This window comes from Oncorhynchus keta, chromosome 25 (genome assembly GCF_023373465.1).
Source record: "Oncorhynchus keta strain PuntledgeMale-10-30-2019 chromosome 25, Oket_V2, whole genome shotgun sequence".
Classification (NCBI taxonomy): domain Eukaryota; kingdom Metazoa; phylum Chordata; class Actinopteri; order Salmoniformes; family Salmonidae; genus Oncorhynchus; species Oncorhynchus keta.
In genome coordinates, this window is record NC_068445.1 from 22,805,087 (window position 1) to 22,831,502 (window position 26,416).

Consider the following 26,416-nt stretch of genomic DNA (forward strand, 5'->3'; position numbering starts at 1 on the left):
GAGCTGTGTATGTGTTCACTGGTGCATATATCACACAGGTTTCAATTCTGAAAGAGACATGTCTCGGGGATCCCTGTCAAATATTTAGAAAGAGTGAGTAAAAAAAGCCTGATAGCTGTGACTGGCAACAACTGTTTTAAGTAATGAATAGACTAAAGCAGTATAACATAAATAAAAGTATGAAAAAATTTAAACATAGCCATTTTTGTATAAAACAGTCATTACAAAATATACATTCATCAAATAATTTGCCATATTACAAATACATGCTTTTCTCAATTTGACAAACGGACGTAACATATCGACCAACCAACCTGTCGTTGCTCTTTGTTTTGAAGGTTCGATTATAATCACATCTCTATAAGATTCAGGTTTACAGTAATCAACAGATGGCGCTGTTTTTCAGAAATCATAACTCTCAACACGTAGATCCTTTCACCCGGAAATACGTACAAGCCGGAAGTTGGATAAATTACAGTTTGAAATCGTGGCGCTTGGCGTAAAATCCAGAGAAAAAATATATGAAAAACTCGATTCTCTGGGAGAGGGTTAGGTAATGAGAAACATGATAATATTGCCATTGTTGGGTTTTTCGTATGATCCGTTTTGTTAAGGTTAGCGCTGTATATAGATTAAGAGAAAAGCTTGATTACTAGTTAGGACAATTAATGGTTTAGCCGGTTGCTACAAAGTCAAGACCTTCAAAATGAGAGTAATTATCTAGCAACGCTAAAGTTAGCTCGGTTTGTTGATAAGTTAGCTAGCTGCATGTATCTGTTTGTCACTTTTAAAGTTGGTGCTAGTGTTTATCTCTGTTTTACTTACCAACGAATATGTTTGTTCTTCCTTCCTTCCCAGTTTGCCACTGTGTACAAGACAATATCAACGACACGATAGTTGCCATCAAGAAGGTAATAGCATGTCTCTAAAGTCTGAGGAATGTTTCAAAGTAATTGCCAGGAGCACCTGTTTTTCCTTTAAGGTTTTTGTGTAGGCCTAACACATGCCCATGTGGGTAAAACCTGGGAAGTATAACCACAGAACATTGAGCCAGATGTTTCACTGGATGTTTGCACCTGAAGCATCCGGTTGGCGATTCCACTCACCATGGTTATGAGAGGAAGCCCAGTGGCGGCAGTGGGAGGAGATGGATTTTGGCCGACATTTGGCAAATTTTCTCATTGATGAAACATTTGATCACAGTACAGTTTTCTGTTCCCAAAACTATATTATGTTATGAACATAGTGGACTAAGTTTTGTAGACTATTCTTTGCCAAAGTCCCTGTATTCCCAGGACTGCCTAACCTCACAAAGTTCCAACATCAAGTTTTCTGACGATGCGACACTAGTAGGCCTGATTACAAACAACGACAAGAAGACCTACATAGAGGGGGTAGGCACTCTGGCGGTGTGGTGCCAGGAAAAACCACCTTTCCCTAAACGTCAGCAAAACAAAGGAGCTGATTTTGGACTTCAGGAGGAACCAGGCTGGGCACACCCTCATCAACAGAGCCGCTGTAGAGACGGCAGAAGAATGTGCAAGAGCGGCCTGGCCCTGCAGGCCCTCCGTGTTCTACAGGAGCACCATCAAGAGCATACTGTCGGGCTGCATCACAGCCTGGTACGGCAACTCCACCACCGCTGACTGCAAGGCTCTACAGAGGGTGGCACGATCAGCTGAACCCATCAATGGGTGCACACAGCCTGCCCTCTAGGACACCTACAACACCAGGTGTTGCAGGAAGGCCAAGAAGATCATCAGAGACCTCAGCCCCCCGAGACACAGTATGTTCTCCCCACGTCTATCACTCAGACTCAGGTAGTATAGGAGCATCATGGCAAAAACTGTGAGACTGGCTAATAACTTCTACTCCCAGATCATCACACTGCTGAATAGCCACCATTGGGCAGCCTGCCCCCCCAGTTGTAAATATGTATATATTTGTATTATTGTTTTATACACTTCTCTTATGGACCTGCACTGTTAGAGCTCAGAGTTTAAGAATTTCACTGTACCCTGCAATTATATCTGCGACCCTGTGCATATGACTAATAAACTCATCTATCTAAAAATGTCATTGTTGAGAAGGAGTGTCTGTGGATCCCAGTACAGGAGCTTCAGAATGGTTTAGGTTAAAACTATGTATGGGAGTGGTTTCCCAGACACAGATTAAAACTAGTCCTGGACTAAAAAGCAAGCTGTGGAGAATCTCCATTGAAAAGGCTTAATCTTTTGTCTGGGAAACCACCCCATGAAATTTGATTCTGTATATTTGTCTCAAGTTTGTAGAGAGGTTAAACTGCTGTAGGAATTAAGTCACCCAAACATTATCGGGGTAAGAATCTAACTAAACTAACTAGTAATATTCATGCGTTCCTGGTTGAGCTTTGCATCAGTTTCATCATCTGTTGCATTAATGATAATTTAGAGCTCATTTGGATATTATTCCCAACCAAAGCATCCTTTATGAACTATACTAATTATCTTGATCACCATCACCTTTACTGTCAAATTATGTCATGTTCTCAAAGAAAGCACAATATCATATGTCCCTACACTTACATCAATGTGTGTCTATTTCTCAGCTCCTTGATGTATTTGGGCATAAATTCAACATTAGCTTGGTGTTTGACTTTATGGACACAGACCTGGAGGTAAAACTGAGCTGTAGGTTTTGGCCATATGGGCCAGTTTCCCGGACCCAGATTCAATCTAGTCCTGGACTAAAAAAAGCTTGCTCAGTGGAAAAACTCCACCAAATGGCTTTTTACTACAAGACTAGGATTAATCTCTGTCCAGGAAACTGGCCCCAGTAAATGCTGATGTTCACGGCTTTAGTCTAAAAGTGACCTTGGGCACTAGAGGCCACTAGAGGGATACTCCATCCAGTGCTTGGGATTCATGGGTTAATTCAAAGTACGAAGGTTCTATTAGATATGCAAGAGGGTCCCTTTATAGACTAGTACTCAGTTCATTCTGTTAGCTCTCTGTGATGTCCTCCTTGAGGCACAGATATGGGTTCAGTCATACCGAACATCAAAGACTGGCTGGTGCCCAGAGAGAACCAGAGAGAGGGAGCAGCCTGAGAGCTATGGTATTAGTTTGCTCTCTTAGGGGTTCTGTAGGGCCAGCTCTGGTCCTGGGGGATCTGTCTGTGTCTCTGCCTCTCTCTGCCCCTCTCGCTCTCTCTGCCCATCCCTATTTCTCTATCCTTGTCTCTCTCTCCCATTTGCTCTGGATTTATGAGTCTGTGTCTGCCAGATGGCTCCAGATGAGTGCCCAGTTTCACTGCCAATACATCAAACTCAGTTAGAGAGTAGGAAAACAGACCCCCTTAGAGCCTTAATTAAGGAGTGGTAGCTGCTCTTAAATAATCAATACCACCCTCTCCGTAGCTCTCAGGATGATATAATGGCAATTATCAAATCATAGACAGACAGATAAATAGCTCAGACACAGAAGACTGAAATACGAGGATTTGATAGCTTGTGTCTACATAGAGAAGTTGAGCTGAAATTCTCTTGTGCTTTCCTGAGAGGCGATTTGTTGTATGTGGACCTTCAGCCTTGGAGTTAAGAAACTGTAGACTATTGAGAGACTGGCTGACACCCCTGGTCTAACTCTCTCCTGTGTTCTAAGTGGTGATTAAAGATACCATTCTGGTGCTGACTCCAGCCAACATCAAAGGCTTCATAGTGATTACTACTGGGCCTGGAGTACATGCACCACACACTGTCATACAATACACACCTTCTCATAGGTGCTTGTATCAGGTAAAGTTAGGCGTGATAGACTCGTCTCCACTTCAGAAATTATATTTGTAATTGTATTTTATGTAAATTAACAAATGTATGTTTGTTATAAATCAATTACAATTGAAGTCGGAAGTTTACATACACTTAGGTTGGATTCATTAACCTGTTTTTAAACCACTCCACAAATGTCTTGTTAAAAAACTATAGTTTTGACGAGTCGGTTAGGACACCTACTTTGTGCATGTCACAAGTCATTTTTCCAACAATTGTTTACAGACAGATTATGTCACTTATAATTCACTGTATCACAATTCTAGTGGGTCAGAAGTTTACAAACGCTAAGTTGACTGTGCCTTTAAACAGCTTGGGAAATTCCAGAAAATCTCACTGGATGTTGGCCAGATGGGACGCTACATACCCTAGAGAGGTTAAACAGCTTGGAAAATTCCAGAAAATGAGGTCATGGCTTTAGAAGCTTCTGATAGGCTAATTGACATAATTTGAGTCAATTGGAGGTGTACCTGTGGATGTATTTCAAGGCCTACCTTCAAACTCAGTGCCTCTTTGCTTGACATCATGGGAAAATCAAAAGAAATCAGCCAAGACCCCAGAAAAAATATTGTATACTTCCACAAGTCTGGTTCATCCTTGGGAGCAATTTCCAAATGCCTGAAGGTACCACGTTCATCTGTACAAACAATAGTACGCAAGTATAAACACCATGGGACCACGCAGCTGTCATACCGCTCAGGAAGGAGACACGTTCTGTCTCCTAGAGATTAACGTACTTAGGTTTGGAAAGTGCAAATCAATCCCAGATCAACCGCAAAGGACCTTGTGAAGATGCTGGAGGAAACAGGTACAAGAGTATTTAGATCCACAGTAAAACTAGCCCTTTATCGACATGACCTGAAAGGCCGCTCAGCAAGGAAGAAGCCACTGCTCCAAACCTGCCATAAAAAGGCCAGACTACGGTTTGCAACTGCACATGGGGACAAAGATCATACTTTTTGGAGAAATGTCCTCTGGTCTGATGAAACAAAAATAGAACTCTAGCCATAATGACCATTGTTTTGTTTGGATTGAAAAGGGGGATGCTTGCAAGCCGAAGAACACCATCCCAACCGTGAAGAACACCATCCCAACCGTGAAGCATCATGTTGTGGGGGTGCTTTGCTGCAGGATGGACTGGTGCACTTCACAAAATAGATGACATCATGAGGAGGAAAATGATGTGAATGTATTGAGACATCTCAAGCCAAAGTCAGGAAGTTAAAGCTTGGTTGCAAATTGGCCTTCTAAATGAACACTGACCCCAAGAATACTTCCAAAGTTGTGGCAAAATGGCTTAAGGACAAGAAAGTGAAGGTGTTGGAGTGGACATCACAAAGCCCTGACCTCAATCCCATAGAAAATGTGTGGGCAGAACTGAAAAAGCATGTCCGAGCAAGGAGGCCTACAAACCTGACTCGGTTACACCAGCTCTGTCAGGAGTAATGGGCCAACATTCACCCAACTTATTGTGGGAAGCTTGTGGAAGGCTACCCTAAACGTTTTGCCCAAGTTAAAAAAATGTAAAGGCAATGCTACCAAATACTAATTGAGTGTATGTAAACTTCTGACCCACTGGGAATGTGATGAAAGAAATAAAAGCTGAAATAAATAACTCTCTATACTATTATTCTGACATTTCACATTCTTAAAATAAAGTGGGGATCCTAACTGACCTAAGACAGGGAATTTCTACTAGGATTAAATGTCAGGAATTGTGAAAAACTGAGTTTATATGTTTTTGGCTAAGGCGTATGTAAACTTCCGACTTCAACTGTATATTTCTCCATAGTAAACACTGTGTACGATCTGAAGCCCAATAACCTGCTGCTGGATGAGAATGGGCTGTTGAAGCTGTCTGATTTTTGTTTGTAGGGCTGCCGAGAGCTATAGTCAGTCTACACTCACCAGGTAGTCACCTGTAGGTGTCACTCTCAAACTCCATTTCAAAGTATTTTATTGTCCATTTATTTATTTAAATAGCATTTCATGTGTCACTCGCTGTGTTTGATACAATGTTTGCTCTCTCTCTCAGGTGGCGTCGTTCTCCAGAGTTGTTGTTCGGTGCCAGGATGTATGGGCGTCGACATGTGGGCCGTGGGCTGCGTCCTTGCGGAGCTTCTGCAGGTACACACACACCATAAGCTCAGTCCAATTTAAACATTGAGGCGAGACAAAACAAGTTTGCCTGTAGAATGGCACTGAAACTAGGCAGCTCAATTGAACTTTGTTCTGAAATGGTCTTGTCTCTGTGATTTTAAAAGAAATCTAGACTGAGCATTAAGGTTCAGACTACCATATTGCCAGACTCACACCTTTCTGTATACATAATTCTGCATCCCAAATGGCAAGCTATTCCCTGTATAGTGTACTACTTTTGACCAGGACACAAGGACTCTGTTCAAAAGTTGTACAAATGTAGGGAATGTGGTTGCCATTTGAGACTCATGTTCCCTGCTACTCTGTGGTATAACACCCTCTGTCTCTCTCTTGTTACCGTTCCTAGCAGGAAACTCCTGGCCTGTGAGTGTCTGTCTTTTCTGTGTCTGCATGTGTGGTTCATTTAAGACTAAGCAACGCCTTGAAAATATCTGGGTCCTAAATAATACATTGTGGATTTAAACAATGCCTTCATGTCTCTAACTCTGTGATACACAGTCCAACACACAAACGGGGTCCCTGGGTCCTGTGTGGGAGGGTGATCTGGCATACAGACATACAGCAGCCTGTCCCCCCTGCTGTTCAGTTCTGTGTCAGAACTACCTCCGGCTATAGGAACCCCTGAGCCCCCCCTCGGCCTCCCTTCTCTTTGGCTTTTCTCTGGAAGAGTTCTAAATATTCCTTATTTAGTGCACTAATTTTGACCAGCGCTTAAAGCAGTGCCCTAAAGGAGGCATTTAGGATGAAGTCAGTCTGTTTATTCACCCCCCCCCCTCCCGTCTCCTCTCAACAGCCTCTGAGGGTGAGGTACTTTACGAACAGCCCCAGCTGCCCCAGCACAACTCCTCATCTGAGCCTCTCAAAGAGAATCAAGAGGAAACGAGGGGGTCTGGAGACAAGGAATGAACAACACAGACACACACGCACATCTCAGCATTGGAATCAATAGCACAGACATTATTATTCCATCATACACCAGAGATAGAAGGTTAAATACCTCCTTGACATGTTTGTGTTTGACCATGATATTAATACCTCCTTGACATGTTTGTGTTTGACCATGATATTAATACCTCTTTGATATGTTTGTGTTTGACCATGATATTAATACCTCCTTGACATGTTTGTGTTTGACCATGATATTAATACCTCTTTGACATGTTTGTGTTTGACCATGATATTAATACCTCTTTGATATGTTTGTGTTTGACCATGATATTAATACCTCTTTGATATGTTTGTGTTTGACCATGATATTAATACCTCTTTGACATGTTTGTGTTTGACCATGATATTAATACCTCTTTGATATGTTTGTGTTTGACCATGATATTAATACCTCTTTGACATGTTTGTGTTTGACCATGATATTAATACCTCTTTGACATGTTTGTGTTTGACCATGATATTAATACCTCTTTGATATGTTTGTGTTTGACCATGATATTAATACCTCTTTGATATGTTTGTGTTTGACCATGATATTAATACCTCTTTGATATGTTTGTGTTTGACCATGATATTAATACCTCTTTGATATGTTTGTGTTTGACCATGATATTAATACCTCTTTGACATGTTTGTGTTTGACCATGATATTAATACCTCTTTGATATGTTTGTGTTTGACCATGATATTAATACCTCTTTGATATGTTTGTGTTTGACCATGATATTAATACCTCTTTGACATGTTTGTGTTTGACCATGATATTAATACCTCTTTGACATGTTTGTGTTTGACCATGATATTAATACCTCTTTGATATGTTTGTGTTTGACCATGATATTAATACCTCTTTGATATGTTTGTGTTTGACCATGATATTAATACCTCTTTGATATGTTTGTGTTTGACCATGATATTAATACCTCTTTGACATGTTTGTGTTTGACCATGATATTAATACCTCTTTGACATGTTTGTGTTTGACCATGATATTAATACCTCTTTGATATGTTTGTGTTTGACCATGATATTAATACCTCTTTGACATGTTTGTGTTTGACCATGATATTAATACCTCTTTGATATGTTTGTGTTTGACCATGATATTAATACCTCTTTGACATGTTTGTGTTTGACCATGATATTAATACCTCTTTGACATGTTTGTGTTTGACCATGATATTAATACCTCTTTGATATGTTTGTGTTTGACCATGATATTAATACCTCTTTGATATGTTTGTGTTTGACCATGATATTAATACCTCTTTGATATGTTTGTGTTTGACCATGATATTAATACCTCTTTGACATGTTTGTGTTTGACCATGATATTAATACCTCTTTGACATGTTTGTGTTTGACCATGATATTAATACCTCTTTGACATGTTTGTGTTTGACCATGATATTAATACCTCTTTGACATGTTTGTGTTTGACCATGATATTAATACCTCTTTGACATGTTTGTGTTTGACCATGATATTAATACCTCTTTGATATGTTTGTGTTTGACCATGATATTAATACCTCTTTGATATGTTTGTGTTTGACCATGATATTAATACCTCTTTGATATGTTTGTGTTTGACCATGATATTAATACCTCTTTGATATGTTTGTGTTTGACCATGATATTAATACCTCTTTGACATGTTTGTGTTTGACCATGATATTAATATATTAATACCTCTTTGACATGTTTGTGTTTGACCATGATATTAATACCTCTTTGACATGTTTGTGTTTGACCATGATATTAATACCTCTTTGATTTGTTTTGACCATGATATTAATACCTCTTTGATATTTTTGACCATGATATTAATGTTTGTGTTTGACCTCTTTGATATGTTTGTGTTTGACCATGATATTAATACCTCTTTGATATGTTTGTGTTTGACCATGATATTAATACCTCTTTGATATGTTTGTGTTTGACCATGATATTAATACCTCTTTGATATGTTTGTGTTTGACCATGATATTAATACCTCTTTGACATGTTTGTGTTTGACCATGATATTAATACCTCTTTGACATGTTTGTGTTTGACCATGATATTAATACCTCTTTGATATGTTTGTGTTTGACCATGATATTAATACCTCTTTGATATGTTTGTGTTTGACCATGATATTAATACCTCTTTGATATGTTTGTGTTTGACCATGATATTAATACCTCTTTGACATGTTTGTGTTTGACCATGATATTAATACCTCTTTGACATGTTTGTGTTTGACCATGATATTAATACCTCTTTGATATGTTTGTGTTTGACCATGATATTAATCTTTGACATGTTTGTGTTTGACCATGATCTTTGACATGTTTGTGTTTGACCTCTTTGACATGTTTGTGTTTGACCATGATATTAATACCTCTTTGACATGTTTGTGTTTGACCATGATATTAATACCTCTTTGACCATGATATTAATACCTCTTTGTGTTTGTGTTTGACCATGATATTAATACCTCTTTGATATGTTTGTGTTTGACCATGATATTAATACCTCTTTGATATGTTTGTGTTTGACCATGATATTAATACCTCTTTGATATGTTTGTGTTTGACCATGATATTAATACCTCTTTGATATGTTTGTGTTTGACCATGATATTAATACCTCTTTGATATGTTTGTGTTTGACCATGATATTAATACCTCTTTGATATGTTTGTGTTTGACCATGATATTAATATGTTTGTGTTTGACCATGATATTAATACTTTGATATGTTTGTGTTTGACCATGATATTAATACCTCTTTGACATGTTTGTGTTTGACCATGATATTAATACCTCTTTGATATGTTTGTGTTTGACCATGATATTAATACCTCTTTGATATGTTTGTGTTTGACCATGATATTAATACCTCTTTGATATGTTTGTGTTTGACCATGATATTAATACCTCTTTGATATGTTTGTGTTTGACCATGATATTAATACCTCTTTGATATGTTTGTGTTTGACCATGATATTAATACCTCTTTGATATGTTTGTGTTTGACCATGATATTAATACCTCTTTGACATGTTTGTGTTTGACCATGATATTAATACCTCTTTGACATGTTTGTGTTTGACCATGATATTAATACCTCTTTGATATGTTTGTGTTTGACCATGATATTAATACCTCTTTGATATGTTTGTGTTTGACCATGATATTAATACCTCTTTGATATGTTTGTGTTTGACCATGATATTAATACCTCTTTGATATGTTTGTGTTTGACCATGATATTAATACCTCTTTGACATGTTTGTGTTTGACCATGATATTAATACCTCTTTGATATGTTTGTGTTTGACCATGATATTAATACCTCTTTGACATGTTTGTGTTTGACCATGATATTAATACCTCTTTGATATACCTGATATTAATACCTCTGACATGTTTGTGTTTGACCATGATATTAATACATGTTTGTGTTTGACCATGATATTAATACCTCTTTGATATGTTTGTGTTTGACCATGATATTAATACCTCTTTGATATGTTTGTGTTTGACCATGATATTAATACCTCTTTGATATGTTTGTGTTTGACCATGATATTAATACCTCTTTGATATGTTTGTGTTTGACCATGATATTAATACCTCTTTGACATGTTTGTGTTTGACCATGATATTAATACCTCTTTGACATGTTTGTGTTTGACCATGATATTAATACCTCTTTGATATGTTTGTGTTTGACCATGATATTAATATGTTTGTGTTTGACCATGATATTAATACCTCTTTGATATGTTTGTGTTTGACCATGATATTAATACCTCTTTGATATGTTTGTGTTTGACCATGATATTAATACCTCTTTGATATGTTTGTGTTTGACCATGATATTAATACCTCTTTGATATGTTTGTGTTTGACCATGATATTAATACCTCTTTGATATGTTTGTGTTTGACCATGATATTAATACCTCTTTGATATGTTTGTGTTTGACCATGATATTAATACCTCTTTGACATGTTTGTGTTTGACCATGATATTAATACCTCTTTGATATGTTTGTGTTTGACCATGATATTAATACCTCTTTGATATGTTTGTGTTTGACCATGATATTAATACCTCTTTGATATGTTTGTGTTTGACCATGATATTAATACCTCTTTGATATGTTTGTGTTTGACCATGATATTAATACCTCTTTGATATGTTTGTGTTTGACCATGATATTAATACCTCTTTGATATGTTTGTGTTTGACCATGATATTAATACCTCTTTGATATGTTTGTGTTTGACCATGATATTAATACCTCTTTGATATGTTTGTGTTTGACCATGATATTAATACCTCTTTGATATGTTTGTGTGTTTGTGTTTGACCATGATATTAATACCTCTTTGATATGTTTGTGTTTGACCATGATATTAATACCTCTTTGATATGTTTGTGTTTGACCATGATATTAATACCTCTTTGATATGTTTGTGTTTGACCATGATATTAATACCTCTTTGATATGTTTGTGTTTGACCATGATATTAATACCTCTTTGATATGTTTGTGTTTGACCATGATATTAATACCTTTTGATATGTTTGTGTTTGACCATGATATTAATACCTCTTTGATATGTTTGTGTTTGACCATGATATTAATACCTCTTTGAATGTTTGTGTTTGACCATGATATTTACCTCTTTGACATGTTTGTGTTTGACCATGATATTAATACCTCTTTGACATGTTTGTGTTTGACCATGATATTAATACCTCTTTGATATGTTTGTGTTTGACCATGATATTAATACCTCTTTGATATGTTTGTGTTTGACCATGATATTAATACCTCTTTGTTTGTGTTTGACCATGATATTAATACCTCTTTGACATTTTGTGTTTGACCATGATATTAATACCTCTTTGATATGTTTGTGTTTGACCATGATATTAATACCTCTTTGATATGTTTGTGTTTGACCATGATATTAATACCTCTTTGATATGTTTGTGTTTGACCATGATATTAATACCTCTTTGATATGTTTGTGTTTGACCATGATATTAATACCTCTTTGACATGTTTGTGTTTGACCATGATATTAATACCTCTTTGATATGTTTGTGTTTGACCATGATATTAATACCTCTTTGATATGTTTGTGTTTGACCATGATGTTTTTGTGTTTGACCATGATATTAATACCTCTTTGATATGTTTGTGTTTGACCATGATATTAATACCTCTTTGATATGTTTGTGTTTGACCATGATATTAATACCTCTTTGACATGTTTGTGTTTGACCATGATATTAATACCTCTTTGATATGTTTGTGTTTGACCATGATATTAATACCTCTTTGATATGTTTGTGTTTGACCATGATATTAATACCTCTTTGATATGTTTGTGTTTGACCATGATATTAATACCTCTTTGATATGTTTGTGTTTGACCATGATATTAATACCTCTTTGACATGTTTGTGTTTGACCATGATATTAATACCTCTTTGATATGTTTGTGTTTGACCATGATATTAATACCTCTTTGATATGTTTGTGTTTGACCATGATATTAATACCTCTTTGATATGTTTGTGTTTGACCATGATATTAATACCTCTTTGATATGTTTGTGTTTGACCATGATATTAATACCTCTTTGATATGTTTGTGTTTGACCATGATATTAATACCTCTTTGATATGTTTGTGTTTGACCATGATATTAATACCTCTTTGATATGTTTGTGTTTGACCATGATATTAATACCTCTTTGATATGTTTGTGTGTTTGACCATGATATTAATACCTCTTTGATATGTTTGTGTTTGACCATGATATTAATACCTCTTTGATATGTTTGTGTTTGACCATGATATTAATACCTCTTTGATATGTTTGTGTTTGACCATGATATTAATACCTCTTTGATATGTTTGTGTTTGACCATGATATTAATACCTCTTTGATATGTTTGTGTTTGACCATGATATTAATACCTCTTTGATATGTTTGTGTTTGACCATGATATTAATACCTCTTTGATATGTTTGTGTTTGACCATGATATTAATACCTCTTTGATATGTTTGTGTTTGACCATGATATTAATACCTCTTTGATATGTTTGTGTTTGACCATGATATTAATACCTCTTTGATATGTTTGTGTTTGACCATGATATTAATACCTGTTTGTGTTTGACCATGATTTGACATGTTTGTGTTTGACCATGATATTAATACCTCTTTGATATGTTTGTGTTTGACCATGATATTAATACCTCTTTGATATGTTTGTGTTTGACCATGATATTAATACCTCTTTGATATGTTTGTGTTTGACCATGATATTAATACCTCTTTGACATGTTTGTGTTTGACCATGATATTAATACCTCTTTGATATGTTTGTGTTTGACCATGATATTAATACCTCTTTGATATGTTTGTGTTTGACCATGATATTAATACCTCTTTGATATGTTTGTGTTTGACCATGATATTAATACCTCTTTGATATGTTTGTGTTTGACCATGATATTAATACCATGATATTAATACTTTGATATGTTTGTGTTTGACCATGATATGTTTGTGTTTGACCATGATATTAATACCTCTTTGATATGTTTGTGTTTGACCATGATATTAATACCTCTTTGATATGTTTGTGTTTGACCATGATATTAATACCTCTTTGATATGTTTGTGTTTGACCATGATATTAATACCTCTTTGACATGTTTGTGTTTGACCATGATATTAATACCTCTTTGATATGTTTGTGTTTGACCATGATATTAATACCTCTTTGATATGTTTGTGTTTGACCATGATATTAATACCTCTTTGATATGTTTGTGTTTGACCATGATATTAATACCTCTTTGATATGTTTGTGTTTGACCATGATATTAATACCTTTTGATATGTTTGTGTTTGACCATGATATTAATACCTCTTTGATATGTTTGTGTTTGACCATGATATTAATACCTCTTTGATATGTTTGTGTTTGACCATGATATTAATACCTCTTTGATATGTTTGTGTTTGACCATGATATTAATACCTCTTTGATATGTTTGTGTTTGACCATGATATTAATACCTCTTTGATGTTTGTGTTTGACATGTTTGATGTTTGACCATGATATTTTGAATACCTCTTTGATATGTTTGTGTTTGACCATGATATTAATACCTCTTTGATATGTTTGTGTTTGACCATGATATTAATACCTCTTTGATATGTTTGTGTTTGACCATGATATTAATACCTCTTTGATATGTTTGTGTTTGACCATGATATTAATACCTCTTTGATATGTTTGTGTTTGACCATGATATTAATACCTCTTTGATATGTTTGTGTTTGACCATGATATTAATACCTCTTTGATATGTTTGTGTTTGACCATGATATTAATACCTCTTTGATATGTTTGTGTTTGACCATGATATTAATACCTCTTTGACATGTTTGTGTTTGACCATGATATTAATACCTCTTTGATATGTTTGTGTTTGACCATGATATTAATACCTCTTTGATATGTTTGTGTTTGACCATGATATTAATACCTCTTTGATATGTTTGTGTTTGACCATGATATTAATACCTCTTTGATATGTTTGTGTTTGACCATGATATTAATACCTCTTTGATATGTTTGTGTTTGACCATGATATTAATACCTCTTTGATATGTTTGTGTTTGACCATGATATTAATACCTCTTTGATATGTTTGTGTTTGACCATGATATTAATACCTCTTTGATATGTTTGTGTTTGACCATGATATTAATACCTCTTTGATATGTTTGTGTTTGACCATGATATTAATACCTCTTTGATATGTTTGTGTTTGACCATGATATTAATACCTCTTTGATATGTTTGTGTTTGACCATGATATTAATACCTCTTTGATATGTTTGTGTTTGACCATGATATTAATACCTCTTTGATATGTTTGTGTTTGACCATGATATTAATACCTCTTTGATATGTTTGTGTTTGACCATGATATTAATACCTCTTTGATATGTTTGTGTTTGACCATGATATTAATACCTCTTTGATATGTTTGTGTTTGACCATGATATTAATACCTCTTTGATATGTTTGTGTTTGACCATGATATTAATACCATGATTTAATACCTCTTTGATATGTTTGTGTTTGACCATGATATTAATACCTCTTTGATATGTTTGTGTTTGACCATGATATTAATACCTCTTTGATATGTTTGTGTTTGACCATGATATTAATACCTCTTTGATATGTTTGTGTTTGACCATGATATTAATTAATACCTCTTTGACATGTTTGTGTTTGACCATGATATTAATACCTCTTTGATATGTTTGTGTTTGACCATGATATTAATACCTCTTTGATATGTTTGTGTTTGACCATGATATTAATACCTCTTTGATATGTTTGTGTTTGACCATGATATTAATACCTCTTTGATATGTTTGTGTTTGACCATGATATTAATACCTCTTTGATATGTTTGTGTTTGACCATGATATTAATACCTCTTTGATATGTTTGTGTTTGACCATGATATTAATACCTCTTTGATATGTTTGTGTTTGACCATGATATTAATACCTCTTTGATATGTTTGTGTTTGACCATGATATTAATACCTCTTTGATATGTTTGTGTTTGACCATGATATTAATACCTCTTTGATATGTTTGTGTTTGACCATGATATTAATACCTCTTTGATATGTTTGTGTTTGACCATGATATTAATACCTCTTTGTTTGTGTTTGACCATGATATTAATTTTTGTGTTTGACCATGATATTAATACCTCTTTGACATGTTTGTGTTTGACCATGATATTAATACCTCTTTGATATGTTTGTGTTTGACCATGATATTAATACCTCTTTGATATGTTTGTGTTTGACCATGATATTAATACCTCTTTGATATGTTTGTGTTTGACCATGATATTAATACCTCTTTGATATGTTTGTGTTTGACCATGATATTAATACCTCTTTGATATGTTTGTGTTTGACCATGATATTAATACCTCTTTGATATGTTTGTGTTTGACCATGATATTAATACCTCTTTGATATGTTTGTGTTTGACCATGATATTAATACCTCTTTGATATGTTTGTGTTTGACCATGATATTAATACCTCTTTGATATGTTTGTGTTTGACCATGATATTAATACCTCTTTGATATGTTTGTGTTTGACCATGATATTAATACCTCTTTTGTGATATGTTTGTGTTTGACCATGATATTAATACCTCTTTGATATGTTTGTGTTTGACCATGATATTACCTCTTTGACCCATGATATTAATACCTCTTTGATATGTTTGTGTTTGACCATGATATTAATACCTCTTTGACATGTTTGTGTTTGACCATGATAATACCTCTTTGATATGTTTGTGTTTGACCATGATATTAATACCTCTTTGATATGTTTGTGTTTGACCATGATATTAATACCTCTTTGATATGTTTGTGTTTGATATTAATACCATGTTTGTGTTTGATATATTAATACCTCTTTGATATGTTTGTGTTTGACCATGATATTAATACCTCTTTGACATGTTTGTGTTTGACCATGATATTAATACCTCTTTGATATGTTTGTGTTTGACCATGATATTAATACCTCTTTGATATGTTTGTGTTTGACCATGATATTAATACCTCTTTGATATGTTTGTGTTTGACCATGATATTAATACCTCTTTGATATGTTTGTGTTTGACCATGATATTAATACCTCTTTGATATGTTTGTGTTTGACCATGATATTAATACCTCTTTGATATGTTTGTGTTTGACCATGATATTAATACCTCTTTGATATGTTTGTGTTTGACCATGATATTAATACCTCTTTGATATGTTTGTGTTTGACCATGATATTAATACCTACCCTTTGATATGTTTGTGTTTGACCATGATATTAATACCTCTTTGATATGTTTGTGTTTGACCATGATATTAATACCTCTTTGATATGTTTGTGTTTGACCATGATATTAATACCTCTTTGATATGTTTGTGTTTGACCATGATATTAATACCTCTTTGATATGTTTGTGTTTGACCATGATATTAATACCTCTTTGATATGTTTGTGTTTGACCATGATATTAATACCTCTTTGACATGTTTGTGTTTGACCATGATATTTTGTGTTTGATGATATTAATACCTCTTTGATATGTTTGTGTTTGACCATGATATTAATACCTCTTTGATATGTTTGTGTTTGACCATGATATTAATACCTCTTTGATATGTTTGTGTTTGACCATGATATTAATACCTCTTTGATATGTTTGTGTTTGACCATGATATTAATACCTCTTTGATATGTTTGTGTTTGACCATGATATTAATACCTCTTTGATATGTTTGTGTTTGACCATGATGATTAATACCTCTTTGATATGTTTGTGTTTGACCATGATATTAATAATATGTTTGTGTTTGACCATGATATTAATACCTCTTTGATATGTTTGTGTTTGACCATGATATGAATACCTCTTTGACATGTTTGTGTTTGACCATGATATTAATACCTCTTTGATATGTTTGTGTTTGACCATGATATTAATACCTCTTTGATATGTTTGTGTTTGACCATGATATTAATACCTCTTTGATATGTTTGTGTTTGACCATGATATTAATACCTCTTTGATATGTTTGTGTTTGACCATGATATTAATACCTCTTTGATATGTTTGTGTTTGACCATGATATTAATACCTCTTTGATATGTTTGTGTTTGACCATGATATTAATACCTCTTTGATATGTTTGTGTTTGACCATGATATTAATACCTCTTTGATATGTTTGTTTGACCATGACCATGTTTGTATAATTAATCTTTGATATGTTTGTGTTTGACCATGATATTAATACCTCTTTGATATGTTTGTGTTTGACCATGATATTAATACCTCTTTGATATGTTTGTGTTTGACCATGATATTAATACCTCTTTGACATGTTTGTGTTTGACCATGATATTAATACCTCTTTGATGTTTGTGTTTGACCATGATATTAATACCTCTTTGATATGTTTGTGTTTGACCATGATATTAATACCTCTTTGATATGTTTGTGTTTGACCATGATATTAATACCTCTTTGATATGTTTGTGTTTGACCATGATATTAATACCTCTTTGATATGTTTGTGTTTGACCATGATATTAATACCTCTTTGATATGTTTGTGTTTGACCATGATATTAATACCTCTTTGATATGTTTGTGTTTGACCATGATATTAATACCTCTTTGATATGTTTGTGTTTGACCATGATATTAATACCTCTTTGATATGTTTGTGTTTGACCATGATATTAATACCTCTTTGATATGTTTGTGTTTGACCATGATATTAATACCTCTTTGATATGTTTGTGTTTGACCATGATATTAATACCTCTTTGATATGTTTGTGTTTGACCATGATATGATTTTGTGTTTGACCATGATATTAATACCTCTTTGATATGTTTGTGTTTGACCATGATATTAATACCTCTTTGATATGTTTGTGTTTGACCATGATATTAATACCTCTTTGATATGTTTGTGTTTGACCATGATATTAATACCTCTTTGATATGTTTGTGTTTGACCATGATATTAATACCTCTTTGATATGTTTGTGTTTGACCATGATATTAATACCTCTTTGACATGTTTGTGTTTGACCATGATATTAATACCTCTTTGACATGTTTGTGTTTGACCATGATATTAATACCTCTTTTGATATGTTTGTGTTTGACCATGATATTAATACCTCTTTGATATGTTTGTGTTTGACCATGATATTAATACCTCTTTGATATGTTTGTGTTTGACCATGATATTAATACCTATTAATACTTTTGATATGTTTGTGTTTGACCATGATATTAATACCTCTTTGATATGTTTGTGTTTGACCATGATATTAATACCTCTTTGATATGTTTGTGTTTGACCATGATATTAATACCTCTTTGATATGTTTGTGTTTGACCATGATATTAATACCTCTTTGACATGTTTGTGTTTGACCATGATATTAATACCTCTTTGATATGTTTGTGTTTGACCATGATATTAATACCTCTTTGATATGTTTGTGTTTGACCATGATATTAATACCTCTTTGATATGTTTGTGTTTGACCATGATATTAATACCTCTTTGATATGTTTGTGTTTGACCATGATATTAATACCTCTTTGATATGTTTGTGTTTGACCATGATATTAATACCTCTTTGACATGTTTGTGTTTGACCATGATATTAATACCTCTTTGACATGTTTGTGTTTGACCATGATATTAATACCTCTTTGATATGTTTGTGTTTGACCATGATATTAATACCTCTTTGATATGTTTGTGTTTGACCATGATATTAATACCTCTTTGACATGTTTGTGTTTGACCATGATATTAATACCTCTTTGATATGTTTGTGTTTGACCATGATATTAATACCTCTTTGATATGTTTGTGTTTGACCATGATATTAATACCTCTTTGATATGTTTGTGTTTGACCATGATATTAATACCTCTTTGATATGTTTGTGTTTGACCATGATATTAATACCTCTTTGATATGTTTGTGTTTGACCATGATATTAATACCTCTTTGATATGTTTGTGTTTGACCATGATATTAATACCTCTTTGATATGTTTGTGTTTGACCATGATATTAATACCTCTTTGATATGTTTGTGTTTGACCATGATATGAATACCTCTTTGATATGTTTGTGTTTGACCATGATATTAATACCTCTTTGATATGTTTGTGTTTGACCATGATATTAATACCTCTTTGATATGTTTGTGTTTGACCATGATATGAATACCTCTTTGATATGTTTATGTTTGACCATGATATTAATACCTCTTTGATATGTTTATGTTTGACCATGATATTAATACCTCTTTGACATGTTTATGTTTGACCATGATATGCATACCTCTTTGATATGTTTATGTTTGACCATGATATTAATACCTCTTTGATATGTTTGTGTTTGACCATGATATTAATACCTCTTTGATATGTTTGTGTTTGACCATGATATTAATACCTCTTTGATATGTTTGTGTTTGACCATGATATTAATACCTCTTTGATATGTTTGTGTTTGACCATGATATTAATACCTCTTTGATATGTTTGTGTTTGACCATGATATTAATACCTCTTTGATATGTTTGTGTTTGACCATGATATGAATACCTCTTTGATATGTTTGTGTTTGACCATGATATTAATACCTCCCATGATATTAATACCTCTTTGATATGTTTGTGTTTGACCATGATATTAATACCTCTTTGATATGTTTGTGTTTGACCATGATATTAATACCTCTTTGATATGTTTGTGTTTGACCATGATATTAATACCTCTTTGATATGTTTGTGTTTGACCATGATATTAATACCTCTTTGATATGTTTGTGTTTGACCATGATATTAATACCTCTTTGATATGTTTGTGTTTGACCATGATATTAATACCTCTTTGATATGTTTGTGTTTGACCATGATATTAATACCTCTTTGACATGTTTGTGTTTGACCATGATATTAATACCTCTTTGATATGTTTGTGTTTGACCATGATATTAATACCTCTTTGATATGTTTGTGTTTGACCATGATATTAATACCTCTTTGATATGTTTGTGTTTGACCATGATATTAATACCTCTTTGATATGTTTGTGTTTGACCATGATATTAATACCTCTTTGATATGTTTGTGTTTGACCATGATATTAATACCTCTTTGATATGTTTGTGTTTGACCATGATATTAATACCTCTTTGATATGTTTGTGTTTGACCATGATATTAATACCTCTTTGACATGTTTGTGTTTGACCATGATATTAATACCTCTTTGATATGTTTGTGTTTGACCATGATATTAATACCTCTTTGATATGTTTGTTTTTGACCATGATATTAATACCTCTTTGATATGTTTGTGTTTGACCATGATATTAATACCTCTTTGATATGTTTGTGTTTGACCATGATATTAATACCTCTTTGATATGTTTGTGTTTGACCATGATATTAATACCTCTTTGATATGTTTGTGTTTGACCATGATATTAATACCTCTTTGATATGTTTGTGTTTGACCATGATATTAATACCTCTTTGATATGTTTGTGTTTGACCATGATATTAATACCTCTTTGATATGTTTGTGTTTGACCATGATATTAATACCTCTTTGACATGTTTGTGTTTGACCATGATATTAATACCTCTTTGATATGTTTGTGTTTGACCATGATATTAATACCTCTTTGATATGATATGTTTGACCATGATATTAATTTTTGATATGTTTGTGTTTGACCATGATATTAATACCTCTTTGATATGTTTGTGTTTGACCATGATATTAATACCTCTTTGACATGTTTGTTTGACCATGATATTAATACCTCTTTGATATGTTTGTGTTTGACCATGATATTAATACCTCTTTGATATGTTTGTGTTTGACCATGATATTAATACCTCTTTGATATGTTTGTGTTTGACCATGATATTAATACCTCTTTGATATGTTTGTGTTTGACCATGATATTAATACCTCTTTGATATGTTTGTGTTTGACCATGATATTAATACCTCTTTGATATGTTTGTGTTTGACCATGATATTAATACCTCTTTGACATGTTTATGTTTGACCATGATATGACCTCTTTGATATGTTTGTGTTTGACCATGATATTAATACTTATGTTTGTGTTTGACCATGTTTATACCATGATATTAATACCTCTTTGATATGTTTGTGTTTGACCATGATATTAATACCTCTTTGATATGTTTGTGTTTGACCATGATATTAATACCTCTTTGATATGTTTGTGTTTGACCATGATATTAATACCTCTTTGATATGTTTGTGTTTGACCATGATATTAATACCTCTTTGATATGTTTGTGTTTGACCATGATATTAATACCTCTATATGTTTGTGTTTGACCATGATATTAATACCTCTTTGATATGTTTGTGTTTGACCATGATATGAATACCTCTTTGATATGTTTGTGTTTGACCATGATATTAATACCTCTTTGATATGTTTGTGTTTGACCATGATATGAATACCTCTTTTGACATGTTTGTGTTTGACCATGATATTAATACCTCTTTGATATGTTTGTGTTTGACCATGATATTAATAATATGTTTGTGTTTGACCATGATATTAATACCTCTTTGATATGTTTGTGTTTGACCATGATATTAATACCTCTTTGATATGTTTGTGTTTGACCATGATATTAATACCTCTTTGATATGTTTGTGTTTGACCATGATATTAATACCTCTTTGATATGTTTGTGTTTGACCATGATATTAATACCTCTTTGATATGTTTGTGTTTGACCATGATATTAATACCTCTTTGACATGTTTGTGTTTGACCATGATATTAATACCTCTTTGATATGTTTGTGTTTGACCATGATATTAATACCTCTTTGATATGTTTGTGTTTGACCATGATATTAATACCTCTTTGATATGTTTGTGTTTGACCATGATATTAATACCTCTTTGATATGTTTGTGTTTGACCATGATATTAATACCTCTTTGATATGTTTGTGTTTGACCATGATATTAATACCTCTTTGATATGTTTGTGTTTGACCATGATATTAATACCTCTTTGATATGTTTGTGTTTGACCATGATATTAATACCTCTTTGATATGTTTGTGTTTGACCATGATATTAATACCTCTTTGACATGTTTGTGTTTGACCATGATATTAATACCTCTTTGACATGTTTGTGTTTGACCATGATATTAATACCTCTTTGATATGTTTGTGTTTGACCATGATATTAATACCTCTTTGATATGTTTGTGTTTGACCATGATATTAATACCTCTTTGATATGTTTGTGTTTGACCATGATATTAATACCTCTTTGATATGTTTGTGTTTGACCATGATATTAATACCTCTTTGATATGTTTGTGTTTGACCATGATATTAATACCTCTTTGACATGTTTGTGTTTGACCATGATATTAATACCTCTTTGATATGTTTGTGTTTGACCATGATATTAATACCTCTTTGATATGTTTGTGTTTGACCATGATATTAATACCTCTTTGACATGTTTGTGTTTGACCATGATATTAATACCTCTTTGATATGTTTGTGTTTGACCATGATATTAATACCTCTTTGATATGTTTGTGTTTGACCATGATATTAATACCTCTTTGATATGTTTGTGTTTGACCATGATATTAATACCTCTTTGACATGTTTGTGTTTGACCATGATATTAATACCTCTTTGATATGTTTGTGTTTGACCATGATATTAATACCTCTTTGACATGTTTGTGTTTGACCATGATATTAATACCTCTTTGACATGTTTGTGTTTGACCATGATATTAATACCTCTTTGATATGTTTGTGTTTGACCATGATATTAACCTATATGTTTGTGTTTGACCATGATATTAATACCTCTTTGATATGTTTGTGTTTGACCATGATATTAATACCTCTTTGATATGTTTGTGTTTGACCATGATATTAATACCTCTTTGATATGTTTGTGTTTGACCATGATATTAATACCTCTTTGACATGTTTGTGTTTGACCATGATATTAATACCTCTTTGATATGTTTGTGTTTGACCATGATATTAATACCTCTTTGATATGTTTGTGTTTGACCATGATATTAATACCTCTTTGATATGTTTGTGTTTGACCATGATATTAATACCTCTTTGATATGTTTGTGTTTGACCATGATATTAATACCTCTTTGATATGTTTGTGTTTGACCATGATATTAATACCTCTTTGATATGTTTGTGTTTGACCATGATATTAATACCTCTTTGATATGTTTGTGTTTGACCATGATATTAATACCTCTTTGATATGTTTGTGTTTGACCATGATATTAATACCTCTTTGATATGTTTGTGTTTGACCATGATATTAATACCTCTTTGACATGTTTGTGTTTGACCATGATATTAATACCTCTTTGATATGTTTGTGTTTGACCATGATATGAATACCTCTTTGACATGTTTGTGTTTGACCATGATATTAATACCTCTTTGATATGTTTGTGTTTGACCATGATATTAATACCTCTTTGACATGTTTGTGTTTGACCATGATATTAATACCTCTTTGATATGTTTGTGTTTGACCATGATATTAATACCTCTTTGACATGTTTGTGTTTGACCATGATATTAATACCTCTTTGATATGTTTGTGTTTGACCATGATATTAATACCTCTTTGATATGTTTGTGTTTGACCATGATATTAATACCTCTTTGATATGTTTGTGTTTGACCATGATATTAATACCATATGTTTGTGTTTGACCATGATATTAATACCTCTTTGATATGTTTGTGTTTGACCATGATATTAATACCTCTTTGACATGTTTGTGTTTGACCATGATATGAATACCTCTTTGATATGTTTGTGTTTGACCATGATATTAATACCTCTTTGATATGTTTGTGTTTGACCATGATATTAATACCTCTTTGATATGTTTGTGTTTGACCATGATATTAATACCTCTTTGATATGTTTGTGTTTGACCATGATATTAATACCTCTTTGATATGTTTGTGTTTGACCATGATATTAATACCTCTTTGACATGTTTGTGTTTGACCATGATATTAATACCTCTTTGACATGTTTGTGTTTGACCATGATATTAATACCTCTTTGATATGTTTGTGTTTGACCATGATATGAATACCTCTTTGACATGTTTGTGTTTGACCATGATATGAATACCTCTTTGACATGTTTGTGTTTGACCATGATATGAATACCTCTTTGACATGTTTGTGTTTGACCATGATATTAATACCTTTGTTTGTGTTTGACCATGATTTGATGTTTGTGTTTGACCATGATATTAATACCTCTTTGACATGTTTGTGTTTGACCATGATATTAATACCTCTTTGATATGTTTGTGTTTGACCATGATATTAATACCTCTTTGACATGTTTGTGTTTGTGTTTGACCATGATATTAATACCTCTTTGATATGTTTGTGTTTGACCATGATATTAATACCTCTTTGACATGTTTGTGTTTGACCATGATATTAATACCTCTTTGACATGTTTGTGTTTGACCATGATATTAATACCTCTTTGACATGTTTGTGTTTGACCATGATATTAATACCTCTTTGATATGTTTGTGTTTGACCATGATATTAATACCTCTTTGACATGTTTGTGTTTGACCATGATATGAATACCTCTTTGACATGTTTGTGTTTGACCATGAAATGAATACCTCTTTGATATGTTTGTGTTTGACCATGATATTAATACCTCTTTGACATGTTTGTGTTTGACCATGATATGAATACCTCTTTGACATGTTTGTGTTTGACCATGATATGAATACCTCTTTGATATGTTTGTGTTTGACCATGATATTAATACCTCTTTGACATGTTTGTGTTTGACCATGATATTAATAACAACATGGTAAATATTATTCTGCTTGCTTATTTAAACTGATGATTTGGCTCGTACAAAGGATTCAATGACTGGTTTCCAGTTTTGGATTTGGCCAGCAAGGGCCTCCTGTACCTAGAATGCATACATATGTTTGTACTGTGACCCTGTTATCAGAAGTAACCTCGTCAATTAAACATAAATATTCTCACACACTGTCAGAGAAGCATTGTCTACTTGTATAGAACTGGAATCCCATTATAGTCAGAGACCAGTAATTAAAAGGATGTAGGCGGTACAAAATAGCGCAATAGCAACCCAGGACTAACACACACACACAGGTGTAGGGATGGTGGCGGTACATTTAACTGCAACAAAAACCAAGTGTTACGGTGAGGTTCGACGTGTGGTTTGGGAACTATTTAGGTCGACTGGGTTGTATATTATAATAATAAAGAAGAAATTGATACTCTGATAGGGATATAGAGGGCATTTGCTTCAATGGAGAAACATGACCAGTCTTGCTGTTAAACGTCCAGTGTGGTTCATTGGACTAGGTAGTTAGAAGTTGCCCCTAAACAGTGGTCCATGGTCAGTTTTTTTTAAAAATCCTCCTAATGGTTAAAGTTTAGTGTTGAATAATGTTATTCTAGACCTGTGGTTAGTGGGAACTTCTAACTCCAGAGTGGCTCGTGTGGTCCAGTGGAAGACCTTCGGTGTGGTCTAACAGTGGTTCTGGATAGAGCTCTGTAAGAGCCTGATAGAGCACGACTATTTGGGTGACGAAAGAAGAAAACAGCAAGACTGTATTTTTGACATGATTCATTTCATACATTTAGATGTAGTGTAATATTGTCATGATTCATTTCATACAAAAACACAGTACATCTAAATGTATGTATTTA

At 33.3% G+C, this 26,416-nt stretch overlaps 2 long non-coding RNA genes across 5 annotated transcripts; one reads left to right on the forward strand and one right to left on the reverse strand.

The window, feature by feature from the left end:
- The first annotated feature begins 422 nt into the window (after positions 1-422).
- LOC118372334 (uncharacterized) lies at positions 423-2,079 on the forward strand. Its single transcript, XR_004823195.1, has 2 exons — positions 423-553; positions 859-2,079. It is a non-coding gene; the product is annotated as an uncharacterized LOC118372334 (long non-coding RNA).
- Positions 2,080-17,408: 15,329 nt separating this feature from the next.
- On the reverse strand, positions 17,409-25,505 carry LOC127911697 (uncharacterized). Of its 4 annotated transcripts, XR_008078923.1 has the most exons (9): positions 25,383-25,505; positions 25,117-25,306; positions 24,638-24,865; positions 23,998-24,073; positions 21,998-22,111; positions 20,525-20,904; positions 20,127-20,202; positions 19,177-19,860; positions 17,409-17,468 (listed from the first exon to the last, which is right to left on the reverse strand). It is a non-coding gene; the product is annotated as an uncharacterized LOC127911697 (long non-coding RNA). The 4 variants fall into 4 exon arrangements; XR_008078926.1 differs by lacking the exon at positions 20,525-20,904 and having other exon boundaries at positions 20,127-20,240; positions 24,638-24,789; positions 25,079-25,306; XR_008078925.1 differs by lacking the exons at positions 20,525-20,904; positions 25,117-25,306 and having other exon boundaries at positions 20,127-20,240.
- Between the last annotated feature and the right edge of the window lie 911 nt (positions 25,506-26,416).